The sequence below is a fragment of the Lycium barbarum genome, chromosome 7 (genome assembly GCF_019175385.1).
Source record: "Lycium barbarum isolate Lr01 chromosome 7, ASM1917538v2, whole genome shotgun sequence".
Lineage (NCBI taxonomy): Eukaryota > Viridiplantae > Streptophyta > Magnoliopsida > Solanales > Solanaceae > Lycium > Lycium barbarum.
The window spans coordinates 5,954,935-5,974,557 of record NC_083343.1 but is presented as its reverse complement, the minus strand read 5'-3'; the positions used below and the strand labels follow the sequence as shown (position 1 = coordinate 5,974,557).

At 38.8% G+C, this 19,623-nt stretch overlaps 1 long non-coding RNA gene and 1 other non-coding gene across 6 annotated transcripts in view; one reads left to right on the top strand and one right to left on the bottom strand.

Moving 5' to 3' along the window:
* Window positions 1–5,568: 5,568 nt before the first annotated feature.
* LOC132603005 (uncharacterized) overlaps window positions 5,569–19,623 on the bottom strand; it is a 41,949-nt gene continuing 27,894 nt past the window's right edge. For 4 of the 5 annotated variants that reach the window (XR_009567944.1, XR_009567943.1, XR_009567946.1 and 1 more), the window contains one exon: window positions 5,569–19,623. This exon is cut by the window's right edge. This is a non-coding gene — a long non-coding RNA (uncharacterized LOC132603005). The other variant, XR_009567945.1, reaches the window with a different exon arrangement.
* On the top strand, window positions 16,433–16,514 carry TRNAS-GCU (transfer RNA serine (anticodon GCU)). Its single transcript has one exon. It is a non-coding gene; the product is annotated as a tRNA-Ser (tRNA).

Below are 19,623 nucleotides of genomic sequence, written 5' to 3'. Positions count from 1 at the left end.
ATTTTCGGATTCCCAATCATGTCTAGAACGGTGTGAGCTTGCATCTCAAGAACCTCATAAAATAAAGCATACAGCAGATATAGTAAGAAAAAAGAACTGATTAAATAAAGCATAAGACAGACATAGTAAAAACATTTAGACAAGTAGTCGTGATAACAAAGAGCTAGTGGATGTTTCATCTATCAGAGTAACTATGACAAAAAGCTTCATTTGGATGTTAATCCATAGCTTACTTAAATATACTCATCATTTAGTATGAATTTTTTCATGTACAAAAGTAAGCAAACTCAATCACAAGTGAATAGCAATAAGTGTGACTTCTTGTTTAGGTCGATAAAACCAACTCACAAACTCACAATTTTGACTAAATATTGCAAGCCAAGACACAAATCAGCTCAAAATATTTGAAATTCAAGCATCCTGTAAAAACTAATCACAGCCTCATTCACTTGGGTTTAGGCTTTAGTGCAAAAAGCAATGGCCCTACGTTGTTTATTAAATGCCCCAATCCACAACTAGATATACAACAACAACAACAAGCCAGTATAATCTCACCACGTGGGGTCTGGGGAGGGTAGAGTGTATGCGAACCTAACGCCCACCTTGAATTCTAAAAATAGATTTAGCATTCACATTTCTAGAATTCTAGTCAAGAAAACATTTCTAGGCACACCCATATCAAAAGAATACATTTTAAGGCACATCCTTGTCAAAAGAAAGCATTTTTAGGGCTAAAGCAAGTAATAAACTCAATGTATGGGCTACATGGCGTAAATATTTTCAAAAAAATAGACATAAAGTGTAATTTTCCCTTCTTTAGGCAATGGAAGAGGCTCAGATTCGCCTTTTCTCAGACAAAAATCCAAAAAGCTTTTAACAAAAAAAAAAACTGCCATGGCTGCAATTCTTAGCCTTATGAGACAGAAAAGAAATAATTTCTCCTCCAAATCTCACAGACTAATTTGAGCTGCCACGCCAAAAATACAATTTATTTTTTTTCAAGCTCAATGGAAATATATATCTGATTTATTCATCTTTATAAAAAAGACAAAAATCTTTGAATTTCTTCATAGCCTCATTACACATAAATTGGGACAGAAGGAGTAACAAAAAGTAAAACTGAGGGAAGCCTAATGAAATTAAATTTCACTTAAAGGGTGGTTTTTGCAATTTGTTTTTTTCATTTTGTGTGATCATTGGCTGTGGAGAATTACAGAGAGGGGCAAAACCACCAATAAAACTCCCACTTCTCTCTGTTTTTTTTCTTCCCATAGCCTCAGACTTAAACTAATGAGATTTGTGTTGTTTTTGTTGTTTATGTTGCTTCTTATATTGTACCCTATGCCCTAATTAAGTGGGCTTTAATTGAATTGAAAAGCCCATATAAAGCCCATGTGGAATCTAGATGGGCAATTCGCACTTCTTTTGGGGTGGTCTTTAAATTTTGGCCTTCGCTAAATTTCATGAGTTTCAGGTTCGAACCCCACACAGTTAAAATTTAAAAAAAAATCGCAAGGCAGAGTTTAAATTTCGCTATGCCCCATCGACATACACTTGTGAAGGAATTAACAAAGTTATGTCGGACCCGGCATACTTATGTCTTATGGGCAGACTTGGCATAAGTATGCCGGTTCCGGCATAACTTTGATAATTCCTTCACAAGTTTATGCCGGATCCGGCATAAAAGTTTGCCCATTAAAAGTATGCCCCCATCGGCATAAACTTGTTAAGAAATTACCAAACTTATGCCTTATGGGCAAACTTTGCCTTGAAGTATATATATGTATTTTTTTTTTTAACTTTTCAAGGTAAACCTTTAGTAATGCCTTAACTAAGAGTGTACCCAAAAAAACATAACTAAAAGTATGCCGCATAAGACATAAGTTTTCCTTAAGGCATAACTAAAAGTTTGCCTTATAAGGCAAAATTTAAATTTTGTATGCCCCCTCCGGCGAACTTTTAGTTATGTTTAACTAAAAGTCTGTTGGAAGGGGCAGACTTTGCCTTGAGGGGCAGAATTTTAGTTATGCCGGATCCGGCATAACTTTAACTTTTTATTAAAGATTGTATGCTGGATCCGGCATACACTCTCCCAGTCCTGTCTTGCGAAATTATTTTTTTATTTTATGTCTGAGCGGGGGTTCGAACCCAGAACTTCATCTATTCGCCCATCTTTCCAAGCAAAGAGCAAAATTTAAAGACCACAAATATGAAGGGCAAAATTTAAAGACCACAAATTTGAGGGGCAAAATTTAAAGACCACCCCAAACGAAGGGCAATCCGCGCAAAAAAATGAATCTAGATCGGGTCGAACTGAAACCCACTATTGGCAATTCGCAAGAATGCTCCTATCTTGGCGTGGTCTTTAAATTTTGTCCCTCAAATTGCTGGTCTTTAATTTTTGTCTTTCAACACTTTAAGTAACCAAAAAGTCCTTGAAAATACATCTAGCATCGAAAAAAATAAAAAAGAAATTCGGATCTATGACCTAATTTCGTAAGGCAAAATTTCATAGAAACTATGTTTTGTCGGATGAAGTTACATAGAAACTATGCTTTGTCGGATGAAGTTACGTAGAAACTATGCCTTGACCGGTATAGTTCTGTTGAAATTAAGTAATCCGACATAACTTCATTATGCTGGACAAAACAAATTTTCTATAAACTTATGCCGAGCGAATTAGTTACTACACAACTTATGTCGTACAACTTCATTTCTACATAACTATACCGGACAAGGCATAGTTTCTATGAAACTTTGCCTTGCGAATTATATTTTGGGAAATCTACATGGCTTGACAAACACTAGTAGTTAATTATATGTAGTAGCTATAGTTTGACTTAATTACTTCTCATAGCTAACATTTGTATGCTAATGACAATTATTAAGTATAAGATAAAATACAATGAAAAGAGGAATGTATCCCCAATTCAGCCATTCTCTTACATATGGTCTCTCTCTCCTCCATTTCCTATCACTTTTGTCTCTGATCTAAATCTTCTCTTTCCAAATTGAATAGATTGAAAACAAATACCATTATTTTCTCCAATCAGGAAGCACAAACACCTCTGGTTGAAAATGTGCCACCAAAAACAAATCTTGGAGATCGGTACAAGAGTTGAATGGTTTAAATCTTAATTTGTTTTGTTTCTTCCTTTCCTAATTTCTCTTTTATTTTAGCTTATTGTATGACTCAGATCTGAGCAAAAATGTGGCGGTGTTGTTGTTGTTGGCTGTGGTTGGTGGTGTTGTTGTGGTTCGCCGGAGAAGTAAGCTCCGGCGATGGCTGTTGTTGTTGCTGTTGGCAGTGAAGAGGAAAAGAAGTGGTAATGGTGTTGTTGTGGCGGATGGCAGCGAGGGTTGTTGGTGGCGGTGATGGGAGTGACGGTTGTTGTTACTTGTTGTATTCATGAATACAGCGAGATCGTTTATGAATATAGAGAGCCATTTTAAATATTAAATACAATGATTTTTGAGCTAGCCATGTAAATATTGTATACAACCGATTTTTGAGTTGAATACATCCGACTTGTATACAATGAGGAGAATTTGAATACATTTTTTACTCGTGAATTTTATTTCTTGTATTCAGTTTTTTAGTGTATTTGTTAATTTTTAGTGCAAAATTTAGTGTTTGGGGGTGTATGTTAAAGGATATTTTTTTTGTATACAACCAATTTTAAATATAATAAAGTGAATACAGTGTAAAAGTAGCTACAAATGAATACGGTTGAATTGAATACATTTGACTTGAATACAACTTAGTTGAATACATCAAAATCTGACTTGAATACATCGAAATTTAACTTGAATACACCAAAATCTGACACAGCCGAATTTTGAATACAATCCGACTATTGAATACAATTTACTGTAGCGCGCGAATACTATCTACTGTAGCGCGCGTCTACTGTATCGATGAAATGTAATTAGCTAAAGTATAGCTATGCCTAAAAAATAACCCCCAAAATGTAGTCATTTATGTAAGTTTCCCTTATATTTTTTACTTTGCTGGGGATTAGACCTAGAATCTTTGATTTCATAGCCCAGCGAATAAGGGTACTTTTGCCTACAAATTTTCATTAAATGAGAAGCAAGACAAAAATTTAAAACCAACGATTTGAGATGCAAAAAATTTAAAACCAGTCATAGGAAGGACAATCCGGCAAAAAATTGCGTTTGAACACCATGCACGAATTATATTTTTACTCTGCTAGGGATCGAATCCAAAATCTCTGATTTTGTAGACCAGTGAATAAAGATACTTTGCCCACAAATTTTCATTAAATGAGAAGCATGACAAAAATTAAAAACCAACGATTTGAGAGGCAAAAAATTTAAAACTAGTCCATATGAAGGACAATCCGCGCAAAACATTTGCGTTTGAACACCATGCACGATGAACCATGGTATAACTTTTATTTAAAGAAGCAATTTAATACTTGAATCAAAGCTGAAAAATTAATATTTGAATCTATCCAATCTTAATGACTATAATTCAAGCAAGCACAATGAATATGTCTATACATTCATGATACAACCTTCTAATGACTAAAGATATATAAGAAATATCCCTATAAAGATAATTATTAGTCATACAAATTTAGAGAAGATGAGTTTTACAATTAGAATAGAAAAATCCCAAGTGATCTGCAGACTGACTCATCACCATTCCACATCGTACCCGGGCTCATAGCTAACCTCATCCGCTTCCCTCCCGACAATTTCAAGCACTTTTCGACTCTCTTTTCGAAGCCCTTTTCCTATAGTTGTTCGCTATCGATACCGTATGTATTCTTGGATGGAATTCACAGCCTAAATTGGGCTGACTTTTTCAGATCTCGTGTGTGTTACTTTTCAGATTAAAAGATCTCTTGTAAAAACGCCACAAAAATTAAAAACATTTTGTAAGTGAAAATAGATCTACTTCTCCCAATATTTCCTTTTCCTAAATGAAGAATTGGTCGCACAAAAAGTACAGTTGAAGACGTTACACAACATTTTTTAGAACAACCGTGTGAATGAATTAGAAAGAAGGAAATGATACCACTCTTTTTAAAACCAAAGGAAAACGGATTTATTCTTAAATTAAAAATCAAACCAAATACAAAATATGTCTGTTTTTTAAGGTCAGTTGCAACAGTCAAAATCATCGTCACTACACCAAAAAATTCGACGACTTGCAGCTTAAGAACCAGAGGTCACTATTCTCCTAACTCAAATAGTTAATCTTATTTATTTAACCATACTTTTATTCTAATTACTGATTATGTTTTCTATCAAAATGGTTGAGATTTAAGATCTCACAAGTATTTTTTTTTTTTTTAAAAAAAAAAAAACTTAATTGACAACACCGCTCTATTATTTGATGTGCAGGTTGACAATTTGTTTGGATAGTTGTTACATATTATTACATAATGTATCATCTTATATTATACTATTTTTTTTTTTTTTGAAACTAATGACTCATATTATACTATTTTATATTGTACTGCATTGTTTTGTTAAATACGACATTTGACTTGATTATTTCGTTCTGGTTCATTTCATAAAACGACCCACTATCAGTATTAAAATGGATTTATAATAATATTACAAAGGAAAAATAAGTTATTCTAACAAAAAGGTGGGTAACGCATAAAATATGACACTAAAAAAACAAGAACCCACAGTTCTTGTAAAAGCCAAAGCTCAAGAAAGTAGATGTTCTCTAATCCTATGAAATTGGAAAACATGGCATGGAACATCAAAAAACGAGGCATCAATTGGTACAAAAGTGATGCAAAATCACGGTAATTCAGAACAGCAAAAATTAAGAGTAACATTTATAACTCGACACATAAAACAGGTAAAGAGAGAAATTGCAACTCACTTTGCAATCTTGAAAAAAAGGGAAACATAACGAAGAAAAGGATTGCAAACTATAAGCACTTAATATGAGGCTCAGATCTCTCTATGATCATGTATGAAGTTTCTCAGATATGCAATGGCTGCAACCTTGAAAAGATTGCCCTGCCAAGATTCCGAGTCTTACATCACAGCAATGCAAACTTTATTGCTATTTGCAAAAACTATATCATCACTGCCTCAATTTTTCGTTTTTTTCTTTATTTCTAGTATGGTTCTCGACGTTTGGGTGGTTGATACAGCCACAGCAGCAAGACAAGAGAATCGTTAGCAGCAAGAAATCAACAGCAATGTGCATCTTCAGAAGCTAGAGCTACAGAAAGAGAAGCACTATTAAATTCTCCGACCAAGATTTCAATCTGGGAACCAACAAAACTGAATGAATGAATGAATAAATAACTCCTATTTCGCATTGGTTTTTCCATCAAAGAATGTCAAGGACTACTTGCAATTTAAGGCTCAGAGCAAGGTTAGTAATGGGACAAAGAGAGGAGGAGACCACACAATGGCAGCGAAAGAACCAGTTGCACGTGATAGAAAAACCTCAAATCACATACCATCAGAGGTTTACCAAGCCAAGATACAGATTCACTCGTCTCTAAACCCAAACGACCTTTTTTTAAGCTCACATAAGCAAATATCATCACTGCCTCTTTGAGAAAATGGTCGCATATATTTCGCAGAATTTAGGGTGCTTTGGACTAAGTAACACACAAAACTAATGAATTCCCAGTTCCAGAGAACGTCCTTCCATTGAAGACTAATCAATGGTTGGCATAAAAAAAGGGTGCTGTTTATTTCTTGCCAAAAGGAAAAATCACCTTTTCTTTCTGATCTCTCGTCTTTGAGCTACTGAAACAACACAACATGGGTTTCAGTCAAAGGTCTCGTGTCTGATCCCCAGCTGTCCAGTTGGACTAACTGGAAATGAGGCTCAGATGCGAGTTCCAAACGAGGCAAAGAGAAAGAGACCGCAACATGGCTGCACAAAACCGACAACACGTGAAAGAGAATCCTCGTATCACAGCCACTCTGGTGTTTGCCAAGCCAAGATATGGGTCAGAATTTCTATGTCCCGATGGTTTAACCCAGATATGCAGGTATCATCACTGCCTCTTTCAGAAAATGGTGATTCTTTTCCATACTTAACAAGAAACAGTGGAAATTTTGGACTAATCTCAGATTGAGACTTCAGTAACGCCTAACGGTGAAGGCGCCAGATATTTGGTTAAATAAAGAGGAAGAGGGCTGTTGGTTGTATTAATGGAGAAATCATAGGCCAAACAGAGGGGGGCAACCACCCTCTAGAAGTCCCTCCTGCCCCTGTTGGCCTCGTTCTTCCTTCTGGCCATCTCGGGAAGTACTAAATTTCAGGTAACAAAATATTGTGGATAATTTCTAAATAATATATACAAATAGGATTATCTAAATCTCATTCACTTGCTGTGAATTTACTGCAGTACTGAGAAAAGAGGGGGGAGAAAATATTAAAAAAAGGGATTATGAGTATTAGTACTTGATACAAGGCCCAGATCTCTCTATGATCAAGTATTTACTCAGAAATGCCATGGCTGCAACCTTGAGCAGATTGCCCTGCCAAGATACCGAGTCTTAATATCATCTCAATGCAAAATATGCCATTTGTCAAGAACCATATCACTGCCTCAATTTTTCACCTTTTTCTAGTATGATTCTCGCTCTTTAGGTTTTCAGGCAGCCATGCAGCAGCAAGATAAGAGAATCATCAGTAGCAGCAGCAAGAAAGGACCTACCAGCAAAACTGACTGAATGAACAAAATATATAGTTCGCATTTCTACCAAACAATGTCAAGGAGCACTTGCAATTTTGAGGCTCAGATCTGAGTTATTAATGGGGCAAAGAGGAGACCACGCAATGGCTGCAAAAGTACCGGTTGCATGTGAAAGAGAAGCCATAATTCACATAGGCATCTGGGGTTTGCCAAGCCAAGATAACTCCAGAAAAATGGTGAATAATTCTCATGGCAAATCAGCTCCAATTTTTTTCCCTTGTTTATTTGGCTGTTGATTTTTTGGTTACCAATGGAGAAATCACTTGCATAGCAGAGAGGGGCAACCACCCTTTACAGAAAATCCCAATCCCCCCAGTGCCTCATTTTTTTTTTGTTGTTTTTTCTAGGCTATGCTCAGCTGCTACTGAACAAATATGATTATGCATTAGGACTGCAGGATGATTATAACTTGTACCAGAAAGTCACAGGTTAGACAAATTCCAACATTAGATCACGGATTTTTTTTTTCCCTTTCAGGCAAATGGGGATCAGATATGTGTTATGATAAGGCAAAAGAGAAGCCAACCACGCCATGGCTGCAAATACCGGTTGCATGTGAGAGACAGAAGTCTCAGTCACAGGCCATACCGTGCGGCCACACCAAGATACAGGTCGGGTCATCTCCATGCCTGAATTGGTTAGGCCAGATATTAGAAACATCATCATCACTGCCTCTTTATGTACCTTCCGTCAACACCGTAAAACACACTTACACACACGAGTACGGAACCTGTATTGCATCCCAGGCACGGAAATCTCAACACCGCCATGGCTGCAAATCCTATAACCGGTCTGCCCCGCCAAGATATGGTATCAAATCCTAATTCCATCTAGCTCAGAAAAATCAATCATCACAGCCCAATTAAAGACCTATGCTGAACTTAAGGAACCCATTGAGGTCTTTTTGTCGCCCCATTATCATTTCATCTCCATATTTTTGTTGTATAGCTTTTCAAAGCAACAATACAATACAATGATAACAACTATCAAAACAGGATTGTCCACCAACGTATATATATTACACAGAAGAAGGGTGTTTGGCTGGACACATAAATCATCGGCAAGTCGGAGATGGTCAGACACCCCAGAAATCCCCAAAGCTTACTCCGATGCCTCATTCTTCAGAGCTGAAATTTAAGCACAAACCTGTATGGGTTTTCCCACCGAGAATGGACTCGCCATCGAAGAACATGAAACCATTATTGAGACTTCAGATTTGTTGATATTATGACAAAGCAAAAGAGAAGAGAGACAGGCGTGGCTGCAGACACCAGTTTGCTATACAAAAGCCATAACAAGTCGCGCCGCCAAGATACGGGTCCGATAATCTCGATGCAATGATTGAACATAGTCCAAAAGTGTGTGTTTGAATGACAACTTTTTTTTTCTTTTTCTTATCTATTTCAAAGGGCTGCTGAATTTTTGATTATCAATGGAAATCACTGGCAAAGCAGAGAGGGGCAGCCACCCTTCACAGAAAATCCCAATCCCTCCAATGGCTCATTCTTCTATCTAGGCTATGCTCAGCTAAAACTAAACAAATATGATGATACATTAGGCCTCCAAGATGATTTATCGCTTGTAGCAGAAAATCGCAGGTTCAGCATATCCCAAATTGAATCATGGAAGGATTCTTTCTTTCTTTTTTTGTTCTTTTCAAGCAAATGGGGCTCAGATGTATGCTATGATAAGGCAAAACAGAAGCCAAACACACCATGGCTCCAGCAAATCATTGGGAGAAAAGGGATTAGGGCTTTTTGAGCATAGAAACATACAACTCGATATCGCCGGGAAACGGACTGGACGAGGAGTTTGCTTCTACAGCTATTTCACTGGAATTTCCAATTAGATCCATAATGAACTTGTGAATTGGCAATTGAAAACGAAAAACAACTGTATATCCATTTTCTAAAACGGCATAGAGAAAAATTGAGGCAAAATTGAACTTTTGAATTCACAATTGAAAACAAAAACAAATGTATATCTATTTCCCAAAACGGCATATAGAAAAATTGAGGCAAAATTGAACTAGTGAATTCTCTATTGAAAACGTAAAACAACTATATATACATTTTCCAAAACGGCACAGTGCATTGAGTGCTCCAGAGGAAGCATAGTGCATCAAAGATTCAAAAGATCCAATTTGTGCAAATTATTCCTGTGTAAAACAGCAGTCCCAAAAGTTGGCTATACCATGCATAGAGAAAAATTGAGGCTCAGATTCATGTTAAGCTGGGCAAAAGGAGAGTCCAGCAATGCCATGGCTGCAAAAACCAGAAGAAAATTTGGTTTGAATGCCCTGCCAAGATACAGGTCGAATCATCTCAAATGCCCGATTAAATGCTCAGAAGGGAACGACAAATTTGAGAAAAATCATCATCGCCTCCTTAAAGCCATCGATTATACTCACCACCATCACTTCCACCGACAATATTGAGTGCTCCAGCGGAAGCATAGTGAACCAAAGATTCTATTTGTGCAAATTTCCCTATGTAAAACAGCAGACCAAGAACTGGCTATCCATGCAAAAATTGGCTATACCATGCAATATTGGCTATATCGTGCATAGAGAAAAATCGAGGCTCAGATCTGGTTAAACTTGGACAAAAAGGAGAGTCCGCCAACGCCATGGCTGCAAAAACCCACCAGAAAAATCTGGGGGCATGCCCAGCCAAGATACGGGTCGGATATCTCAAATGCCCGATTAAAAAGCTCAGAAGGGAATGCAAATTAAGGAAATTTGACAGAACCATCATCGCCTCTTTCAAGCCGTTGATTATACTCGCCACTACTACTTCCACCGGTAGCACTGAATTCTCCAGTGGAAGCATTAAATAAAGGGTCATATTTGTGCAAATTTCCCTATGAAAATCAACAGTTCCATGCAAATATTCCAGAAGAAAGAGCTGTTGGGATTGTTTTATGAGAAATCATAGGCTAAATGCAGAGAGAGGTAACCACCCTTTCAATGAAAAATCCTTAAACTCTCTGTAGCCTCATTCTTTCCCTTCTGAGCTTTTGCTTTGCTCATTTTCTCCTTAACTGTTGTATATATGTAACCTGTGAACCAATGCAAATCAACAATGCTATTTGCCAGGAACCATATTATCACTGCCTCAATTTTCACCTTTTTCTAGTATGATTCTTGCTGTTTAGGTGTTCACACAGCCATGCAGCAGCAAGACAAAGATAATCCTCAGTAGCAGCAGCAAGAAATCTTGGGCTTACTAGCATAACTGACTGAATGGAAAAAAAAAAAAAAAAAAAAAAGTTCACGTATGGCTGCAAAAGTACCGGTTGCCTGTGATAGAGAAACCTCAAATCACATAGCATCTGGGGTTTGCCAAGCCAAGATATGGGTCCAATTGTCTCTATTCCCGAAGCCTAGATAAGCAAATATCATCACTGCCACTTTGAGAAAATGGTTGCATAATTTTCAAGAAATTAGGATACTTTGGATTAAAAACTCATAACTCAGACTGAGTCCAAGTAATACTAGTACTAGTGTTAATGCTTTGCCATCAACTGGAGGCTCAGATTTGTATCACAGGCATCGAGTTTTCTGGCACCTGCCATGGCTGCAAATTGCACAAATTCAAGTTGCCATGCCAAGATACAGGGCAACAAAAATCTAATGCCCGATTTTAATTAGCTAACATTATCATCACAGCCAGTGAGGACAAATTAAGATGCCTGAAACATAAGCACAAATCCACATATACTCGTGCAGAAACATGCATACAGAAAATGGTTAATCTTCTATAGGTTTCAAGAAATTGTGGAAGTTTTGGACTAAAGATCCAGTAACGCCTGACGGCGAAGGCGCCAGATATTTACTTTCTTGGTTTCCCTCGAGGAAAGAAAGAATGGGGCTGTTAATTTTGTTATAATTGAGAAATCATAGGCCAAACAGAGGGGACAACCGCCCTCCTAAAAGTCTCTCTTACCCTGTTGGCCTCATTCTTCCTTCTGGGCTCAACCTCCATTGTTACTTCTTTTAATTAGCTAACATTGTCATCACAGCCCTGTTGTTTCTCCTTTTCCAGTTCATTGCTTTGGAACACAGCCAGTGAGGACAAATGAATGAATCATGGAAAGATTCTTTTTCTTTCTTTCTTTTCAAGCAAATGGGGCTCAGATGTAATGATAAGGCAAAACAGAAGCCAACCATGCCATGGCTGCAAACACCGGTTGTATGTGAGAGACAGAAGTCTCAGTCACAGGCCGTATCGGGTTGCCACACCAAGATACAGACGGATTATCTCCATGCCCGAATTGGTTAGCCCAGATATAGAAACATCATCCTCACTGCCTCTTTATGTACCTTCCATCAACACTCTACAACACAAACACACACATACTAGTCCGGAACCTAAATGGCGGAAAAAAACTCCAAATGGCTCATATCTGTATTCCATCTTGGGCATGGAAATCTCAACAGCGCCATGGCTGCAAATCCTGAAACCGGACTGCCAACATACGGCCTGTCAAATCCTGATACCATCAAGCTCAGAAAATCAATCCAAAATTTTCCATTTTTGGGGTAATTCTTTGGCTTGACAGCTAAATCACCGGCATATCGGAGAAGGTCAAACACCAAAATTTTCTCTAATGTGACTTCCCGCTAACTCTTTCCGTCAAATCTAAGAGAGTTCTAATAGATATTTACGGAGATGAGAAGTGCTAACTTTTGGCAAACTTAAAGGGCCAAAATTGGTAAGTGTAAGGGACTATTTTGGACATAGACCATTTTTGTCATTTTCTCCCTCGATTCTTCAGAGCCCAAATTTCCACACAAACCCGTGACGGGTTTTCCTACCCAAAATGGACTCATCATTGAAGACCATGAAATGGGTTATTGAGGGCTCAGATTTGCTGTATTTCTTGACAAAGCAAAAGAGAAGAGCGACGGCGCCATGGCTGCAGACACCAGTTTGCTATTCAAAGCTGTAACCGGGTCGCCCTGCCAAGATACAGGTCAGGTTTTTTCTCAATGCCATGATTGAACATAGCCCAGAAAGGAAAGCAAGCAATCATCAATTCATCATAGCCCTTTTACAACATCAGCAGCAGCATGAAGAGACAGAGGAAGAGCAAGAAGAATATAGGTGTCTGTTTGGATGAAGTTTTTTCAATTTATTTTCTTTATTTTCCTTTTTGTTTATTTCAAAGGGCTGTTAGTTTTTTTGGTCAGCAATGGCCAAATCACTGGCAACACAGAGATGGGCAACCACACTTTCACAGAAAATCCCAATTTCTCTGATGCCTCATTCTTCAGAGCTGAGATTTCAATTGAGGGCTCAGATTTGCTGTATTTGAAGAAAGCAAAAGAGAAAAGCGACGCCGCCATGGCTGCAGATACCAGTTTGCTATTCTAAGCGTAACCGGGTCGCCCTGCCAAGATACGGATCGTATCTATTCTCAATGCCATGATTGAACATAGCCCAGAAAGGAAAACAAGCAATCATCATAGCCCTTTTACACCATCAGTAGCGGCAGCGGCAGCACAAAGAGACAGAGGAAGAGCAAGAAGAGAATAGGGATTGTGTTTGGAGGAAGCTGAATTTGGGTGCGTGAGAAAGGATGCAACAACGTCATCTCTCCGACACCTGTATATTGCACAGCGCAAAGCCATCCCTGTGTTGAAAGACACACTCGCCCTTAGCTTATGGGAGAAAGACTCTGCTTGAAGTTTTCTCCTTGGAAACAGAGTAAAATTCTCGGTAATCGTCATCCTTATTTTATCAGCAGTCAGCATAAGCAAAGGAACTTGGGGAGATGGAGACACCAAAATTTTCTTTAGTAGCAGCACATCGCCATGCAAACAGCACCAATAAAACAAAATCCTCCATAATTGTAACACGCTTCGCTATTGTAACAAGATCGTATGGAAGTTCTGACCAATTCGCCATACCTCCATGGTGAAAAAGGGAAAAGAAAATAGCAATGGATTTTTCCATCGGAGAACAGTTATAATGAATTAAGGGACAAGAATCTAGGATCAAAAAATGGCAAGTTTTCTATATATGTCAGACAGAGTTCAAGTAGAATTTGGACTTAGATTCGCTCACAGAACCATCTCTTGCCGCCCTAAACCTGGCAACTGCTACCAAGAACCATATCATCACTGCCTCAATTTCTCACTTTTTTCCAGTATGATTCTCGGTGTTGGTCCTCACGCAGCCATGCAGCAGCAAGTCAAGAGAACCATCAGTAGAAAAACTGACTGGATGAACAAATAATTAAATAAATAAATAAACAATTCCCATTTCTCATTGATGCCTCATTTATGAGCTGGCTTTCAGAATAAGTGAAAATGGGTTTCCACCAAACAATGTCCATGACTACTTGGAGGCTCAGATCTGGGTTATTAGGACAAGAGAAAGAGACCATGCCATGGCTGCAAAAGTACCAGTTGCCTGTAATAGAGAAGCCTTAAATCACATAGCATCTGGGGTTTGCCAAGCCAAGATACGGGTCTGGTTGTCTTTATTTGCAAAGCCCAGATAAGCAAATATCATCATTGCCACTTCAAGAAAATGGTTGCATAATTTTCAAGAAACTGGGATACTTTATATTAAGCCTCATTAATCAGATTGAGGTCCAAGTACCACTACTACTAGTACTGTTAATGCATTGGTTTCAACTGGAGGCTCAGATTTATATCTGGGGCATTGACTATTCTGGCACTTGCCATGGCTGCAAATTGCAGAAATTCAAGTTGCCACGCCAAGATACAGGCAACAAAAATCCAATACCCGATGTTACTAGCCCAGCAGACATTATCATCACAGCCATATTGCTTCCGCTTTTGGAGTTCATTTCTTTGGAACACAGCCAGTGAGGACACAATTATACGACTGAAACACAAGCACAAATCCACATATAATCATATGCAGAAACATGCATACTAAAAAGGTTGCCTGGTGTAGTTGGTTATCACGTCAGTCTAACACATAAAACTGAAGAATCCCAATTCCAGAGAACAACTTTCCATTGAAGACTAATCAATGGTTGCATAAAAACGGTGTTATTGATCTCTTTCCGTCAAAGAAGGTCTCGTGTTCGATTCCCGGGTTCTCAGGAAGGAAATAATGAGGCTCAGATCTCAGTTTTCTAATGGGGCAAAGAGAAGGTGACCACGACATGGCTGCAAAAGAACCGATTGCATGTGAAAGTGAAGCCTCAAATCACAGACCATTCCAGTTCTAGCCAAGCCAAGATACGGGTCGGGATGTCTCGATGCCCGGATGGAAATGAGGACAAAATTTAAATAGTGGCCTTAGAAAAGGCCATTTGTGCAAATGCCCCGATGAACAATATCATCATGGCCTCTTTAAGAAAATGTTTATTCTTCAATAGATTTCAAGAAATTGTGGAAGTTTTGGACTAAAGATCCAGTAACACCAAACAGCGAAGGCGCCATATATTTGTTTTCTTGGTTTTCAGAAGAAGAGGGCTGTTGGTTTTGTTAATTGAGAAATCATAGGCCAAGCAGAGGGGTCAACCACCTTCCTAAAAGTCCCTCTTACCCCTGTCGGCCTTATTCTTTCTTCTGGGCTCCACCTCCCTCTTTCAAACTCTATTATAGCCTGCCCTTTAGCAAACATAGGAAAGAAGCTAACCTATCTAATTATTTTCCTCTATTCATTTTGGTTTCAATTTCCAGAACGCGAAGTAATGCTTTACAACTTTCCTACTCAAATAGAAGTAACAAAATTCTGCAAGGACCTAATTCAAATGAACTACCCCAACAAAAACATTTCATTGCAAAAGTTGACCATTAAGTACTGAGAAACAAAAGATGTCCATCTCAAACAGAAAGCAAGCTGAAAATTGAAACACAACAAATTGGTTAAATATATATGTGATAATAAGAAAGATTCTGAGGCTCAGATCTGTATTCCATCTCGGGCACGGAAATCTTAACACGGCCATGGCTGCAAATCCTGAATCCATCCAGTGTTATCAAAGGCGCGCTTAAAGCGAGGCTCAAAACATGTTGAGCGCTTCGCCTCGCTTTATGTGCGCTTCAGTGTCGTCATCAAGGCTCTAAGACATACTTTTCCTTGCCAATGAGCCTCTATTGAGGAGGTGACACTAGATGATTGATATTTCACTTTATCTTAATATTTTTACGATTTCTTTGTCCATATATTTGTTATTCATGCTTATTATTATTAATCTTGGACTAAACATATATATATTTGTATTTTTGCACCATTGCGCTTTTTTTCATTAAAGCCCACGCTTTATATGCGCTTCGCGCTTAAAGCCCCAACTGACCTTAGAGCTTTTTTCGCTTTTGATAACACTGATTCCATCAAGCTCAGAAAAATCAATCATCACAGCCCTATTAAAGACCTACCATCCATGAACTTTTTTTTTTTTTTTGATTAAGCACCGGGTGTCCGGGTCTCTTTGAGCCCCGACTAATCCCGGGGGTGCACAGGCCCTCGGCAAGGAGTTTCCCGCAAGTGCACCACGGGTAATTCAGGGTTTTACCTCAGTCCGATGGCCCTCAGAAATTGTTTGCACCCAGTGGGTTTCGAACTTGAGACCTTGAAAGGGAGCACCCCAAGGGTCAAGCCTACCATCCATGAACTTAAGAGACCATTTATGTCTTTTTTATCACCGGATTCTAATTCTTCTCCATATTTTTAATGTATAGCTATCAAAGTAACTACACAACGAGAAGAACCATCCAAACAAGTGTCGGTTTGGCCGAGTGGTTAAGGCGTGTGCCTGCTAAGTACATGGGGTTTCCCTGTGAGAGTTCGAATCTCTCAGGCGATGTTTCTGAAACAGCCTCTCTACCCCACAAAGGTAGGGGTAGGGTCTGCGTTAACCCCACCTTCCCAGACCCCATTTGTGGGGACTACACCAGGTATTTTGTTGTTGTTGCTGTATATATACCCGTGTGTACACACAGAAGAAGGGTGTTTGGCTTGACACATAAATCATAGGCAAGTCAGAGATGGTCAAACACCCCAGAAATCCCCAAAAATTTCTCCGATGCCTCATTCTTCAGAGCTGGAAATTTCAGCACAAACTTGTATGGATTAATCCCACCGAGAATGGACTCACCATTGATGAACATGAAACCAGTATTGAAAGCTCAGATTTGCTGATTTTATGACAAAGCAAAAGAGAAGGGACACCGCCATGGCTGCAGACACCAATTTGCTATACAAAAGCCATACCGGGTCGCCCTGCCAAGATACAAGTCCAGTAATCTCAATCCAATGATTGAACATAGTCCAAAAGGGTGCGTTTGGATGACAGTTTTAGTAGGCGTTGGCCATAGATTTCAAATATTTTTCACTTTATTTGGAATTTATGAAGTTGGAGTTGAAAATGAAGTAGTGTTTGGTTACACTTGTTGCAAAGAAGAGAAGAGAGCACTTTATTTGGAATTATAAAGGAGTTGGAAAACAGGTTTGAAGCACATTTCCAAATTAGGAATCCGACTCCAAGTCGGATTTGAAAATTTTATAACCAAACACTGATTTTGAAATAAAGTGAAAAATTACTCCAGAAAAAAAGTGAATAATTCTAATGGCTAAACAGCTCCAAATTTTATTGTTTTTCTTTTTCTTGTTTATTAGGCTGTTGATATTTTGGTACCAATGGAGAAATCACTGGCATAGAAAAGAAGAGCAACCACCCTTTACAGAAAATCCTAATCTCTCTGATGCCTCATTCTTCTTTCTTTTTAGGCTATGCTCAGCTGATACTGCACAAATATGAAGATACATTTGGACTTTAAGATACTTTATAACATGTACCAGAAAATCATAGGTTCAACATACAAACATTGAATCATGAAAAAGAATCTATCTTTTTTTCTTCAAAGCAAATGGGGCTCAGATGTGTGTTATCATAAGGCAAAAGAGACCCCAACCACGCCATGGCTGCAAAACTGGTTGCATGTGAGAGACATAAGTCTCAGTCACAGGCCATACCGGGTCGCCACGCCAAGCTACGGGTTGGGTAATCTCAATGCCCCAATTGGTTAGACCAGACATAGAAACATCATCATCACTGCCTCTTTATGTACCTTCATCAACACCGTAAAACACACACCTACACAGAGGAAACACAGATATCTCAGTGTAACATGGTCAAACCTCTTTATGTTCGTTGTTTAAAGGGCTGCTGGTTTTTTTGTTCATCAATGGAGAAATCACTGGCAAAGCAGAGGGGCAACCACCCTTGTACAGAAAATCCAAATTTATCTGACGCCTCATTCTGGCAATGCTCAACTTGTAGCTTCACTAATAATTTTCATGGCCAAACGGCTCCAAATTTTATTGTTTTTCTTTTTCTTGTTTATTTCAAAGGGCTGTTGATTTTTTGGTTATCAATCAAAATCCCTGGCATAGCAGAGAGGGGCAACCGCCCTTTACAGAAAATCCTAATCTCTCTGGTTCCTCATTCTTCATCCTTTCAAGGCTATGTTCAGTTCAACTGAACAAATATGGTGATACATTAGGACTTGCAAGATGATTTATAGCTTACATATTCCAACATTGAATCACGAAAAAGTTTTTTTTTTCCTTTCAAGCAACTGAGTGCAGATGTGTTATGAAAAGGCAAAAGAGAAGCCAGCCACACCATGGCTGCACACACCGGTTGCATGTGAGAGATAGAAGTCTCAGTCACAAGCCATACCGGGTTGCCACGCCAAGATACGGGTTGGGTCATCTGATGCCCGCATTGGTTAGCGCAAATATAGAAACATTCCATCAACACAGTAAACACACAAGGAAATTCTCATGTATGCGAATTTCCCAGCTGCATTTAAGAAAATCAAACATCGAGGCTCCCCAAGACTTCTCTCTCTTGGACTAAAAGTGCACCAAAATTGTAAAGATGAGTACTATTAGTGCTCCATATGAAAAAACAAAGGATGACTTTGAGTCTAAGCTCAAAGATAAGGGATAATTTTGGGCTTTTTCTCGTAATAAGTACCATACAGCAAGAGATTGAAGACACCACCATGGCTGCAAACACCGGTTTCAGGTCACCTGCCGCCCAGCTTGCCCGGCCAAGATACGTGTCGGGTCATCTCCCAGCTGTATTTACAAGAAGAAGAAAAGAAAATGGGTACGGTCGGATTAAATGAGTGGGTTTCTAAAGGAATCAGATATTTAAAATTGGGGTGGGTCATTTGATTCTGAGCCCGACATGTATCCCTCCTCAAACTCAAGGACAAATTCTGGAAGGGGTGTATTTGGACCGAAAGTATAACGAGGGGTATATTTAAACTATTTCTGATAGTACGGGGACGGGGGTATATTTGACCCTTTTCCGTAAAAAAAAATTACACATCGAGGCTCAGATACTTATGATACGGTAAGAGAGATTGGAACCGCTGCCATGGCTGCAAGCCCGGTTGCAGCTCACCTTCCATCCGGGTTGCCCCGCCATGATACGGGTCCAATTATTCTCCTGTCCTATCGATTTCGCTCAGAGAAAGAAATAAGAACATAATCATCACAGCCTCAGAATTTTTGCTACAATATTATTATTATTGTTACTATTGATTCTCCTTTTGGGAGGGAGAATTTGAAGATGATCAGCGGGAGAAAAAAAAAAGAAGCTTCAGGGGTCGTTTGGTTACTGTTTAACTGTAAAAGGGCTGTTGAATTTATTTGGAATCTATGGCCTCTGCAACCCTCATTCTTTTCCTCTCAGCTTTTAGTGAAAATATTTGGAATCTATGGCCAAATGCCTACTAAGAGAATCATTCTTCAGAGCTGAAATTCCCACGCAAACGTTTTCCGACGCGAATGGGTTGTTGAGGGCTCAGATTTGTTGTATTTGAACAAAGCAAAAGAGAAGAGAGACGTCGCCATGACTGCAGACACCAGTTTGCTATTCAAAGCCGTGACAGGGTCGC